The sequence below is a fragment of the Octodon degus genome, unplaced genomic scaffold, assembly GCF_000260255.1.
Source record: "Octodon degus isolate 3935 unplaced genomic scaffold, OctDeg1.0 scaffold00058, whole genome shotgun sequence".
Lineage (NCBI taxonomy): Eukaryota > Metazoa > Chordata > Mammalia > Rodentia > Octodontidae > Octodon > Octodon degus.
In genome coordinates this window covers 1,868,448-1,871,349 of record NW_004524634.1, presented here as the reverse complement: position 1 = coordinate 1,871,349, position 2,902 = coordinate 1,868,448, and the positions used below count along the sequence as shown (strand labels likewise).

General features: G+C 40.5%; 1 pseudogene; it reads right to left on the bottom strand.

The window, feature by feature from the left end:
- Nucleotides 1-1,017: 1,017 nt before the first annotated feature.
- LOC101591926 lies at nt 1,018-1,850 on the bottom strand (annotated as a pseudogene).
- Nucleotides 1,851-2,902: the final 1,052 nt, after the last annotated feature.

Below are 2,902 nucleotides of genomic sequence, written 5' to 3'. Positions count from 1 at the left end.
GACAGCCCTGTGTGCTCATCAGACCCATCCTGTCTCACCTGCTCAAGGACATCCCTTAGTGCTTCCCCCATCTCTTCTGGTTATTCCCGCTGGCAAATGACTATGAAATTATTCAATTAAAAAAAAAACAAATGTTACTTTCATATCTCCCTTTAGCCTCCTTTTTTTCTTCTCAGTTATAGCAACATTTCTCAGAAGTTCACTTTGCTCACACTCCTCCCGTTTTCTCTTGAACTCAACGAACTTGGGCTAAGCTCACCTCTCCAATTCACCATCAAAACTGCTGTGGGCAGATTGCCAGTGACCTCTTAGTTGCTAAATCTGAATTCAATTCTCATTTCTCTCTATATTTAATCATACATCTCAGTTTGCTCAGAACATCCACAGTTTATACCTGTCTCTTTGTATAGTTTTAAGAGTCTCCCCTTTTGATCTTTTTTTTCTTTTTTGGTACTGGGAATCAAACTCAGGACCTTGCATTCACCATTCAGGCACTGTGCCACTGAGCTATATCCCCAGCCCTCCCCAGCCTTGCCCTTTAGATCTTTTTTTTTTTTCCTTTTTTTTTTTTTTGTGTGTATTTGGTACAGGTTCTCACTATGCAGCTTGGACTCTTAGTGATTGTCCTATTTTCAGCCTCCTCCCCAATGCTGGCATTACAGGTGTGCACTTTCACATCCATGCCCCCTCTTTTTCCTTTAGATCTTAAAAGTGTCAAACATTGTACAGTGAAGTAGGTGGCCACTCAACCGCCTCTGGCATACAATACATTTGATTGTTCTCTCTTTCTTAACAACTCTCCTAATTTAACCTCTCCTAGTTTTCTTCCTCCCTTACTGGCTGTAAGAGAGTATGCTCACAATATTTAAGGCACATACCCATTACCAACCTGATTTCTTTTATTTAAGGGTTTTTTTTTTTTTTCCAGTGCCGGGGATTGAACTCAGGACCCTGTCCTTGCCAGGCAAGCACTTATTCTACAGAGCTATCTCCCTGGGCCCTTTTCTTTTAGTTCTATTAGTTGTTTTTAATTCTCTTTGACCTTTTCTCCTAGTCTTCTGTTAGCCTTTCCGCAAGTCGCTTCTTTGATCCCTTCATTTTCCTGGTTTGTAGTTTGCTTAGGTCTTGTTCTGCTTATGAATCCTCCATAAATTGTACCAAAAGTATTCTGAGATCTATTTTTCTTCTTCTTTGCCTGAGAACTTTTGGCATTTTCATAGATAACTTATAAAGATCATCTGAAGCCAGGTGTGTCCTCCTCAGAACCAGGTCCAATGAAGGTCCCATCCCTTCCAACTCAATCCGTGGTGTTTTGCAACCAGATTTCTTCAAAAGCAACTTATAACTGTGAAAATAAACCTTCCCCTTCAGAGCAGTGAAGTGCAAAACATACTCTAACCCAGCCAGGCAGATATTTGCCACCGTGGGGGCCACTGAAGAAATCAATAAGAAGGCTTCTCAGCCTTCTGTAGCCTTCCATCACATCAGAATCATTGCCAGCAAATATTAACATGGGTTTTGTTCCCTCAGGACACTTACTATTCTTAATCTTTTAGAGACACACATTTCTCAATACCTAATTCAATCATATCCAGCACATGGTAGTCATACATACGACCTAGTACTAGGTTATTGGGACACATCTTATTATGGGATCCAAACATGAATAAAGAACAATCTGACTTCTTTGAAAAGGATTCCAGTGATGTCTGACTTTCACATGGTCTTGTAATATTTTTCTTTTTATACGGAATGCCATGTGGGTTTTTCAGTGCATACACATCTTTCAGGACTTGGGTCCCTGTTGCATTTGCATTTCTTCCTTTCATCAGCATGACATTTTAAATATTTTTACTAACTTTTGGTTCTTTTTTTCAAGGAATCTCTTGGCTCTTTTTGTTTTGGGCTTTACAACTCGGTCCAGGCATCTGTCGCTACCACAGCTCAGTCTAGCCAAAACACCAATCTGATGTCATTTGCTACTATATTCATGCAACCTTTTGATTATTGTATTTGTCAGCTCTTGCCACAACAATGCTGTGTAACAGATAGTCTTAAATTTTTAGTGACTGACAATCACAACAATTTATTCCCATGCTTACAGTCCTATGGTTTGGATGGGACAGCCTGGTCTGCAGGCTTCTGGTTGGGTTCAGAACTGCTCCACATGTCCTGGGCTGGTTGGCCTAGCACACAGGCCTCCCTGGTCTCTCCCAGGATGTCAGAGTCCCCTTCGTTAGTGCCCTTGCCCTGCTATGCTCCTTGCCTTGAGCACTTCCCCCAGATACCAGTATAGCTTACCTTACCACCTCTTCCACTAGGTGAGGATGGATTGATTCAGAGGTTAATTTATTTGTGTGCAGATTGGCTCAACTGATAGTGTTTGGCTACTTATATATGGTCTGGCCATGACTAGCTTCAGCCAGAATGGATTATACTTGTGTTAACAGTTCTACCCTCAACTTCATGACTTCTTTAGGGATGTCACTATACCAAAAGCAGTGTTGAAGCCATTAAATTAGATTTTGGTTTTAAAAAAATTAAAGTGTAATATTACTCTGCCAAACCCAGAGTAGACATTTTCAGTTGGTCAGCATTCCTTAATTAAAATTAACTGTTATAAAATTAACTGCTTACATGTTCATAGGGTTTTGAAGTGTAATTGAGAAAAAAATGGTCATTTAAGCATTTCCATAACATTTGTAGACTCTACTATGAAGAATGGGGCAAGTGGCCCTGTGGCCTAGTGCCCAACATTGAAGCCTGAAACAACATCTGATTCACCTTTTGACAAGTCAGGGGATGCTCTTCTCTTCTGCGATAACAAGTCATATTATTGCTAAAGGCCATTATGGGAATAGTAGTCACGTGTTTCCTTGGATATTTGCAAGGGTTGATGGGT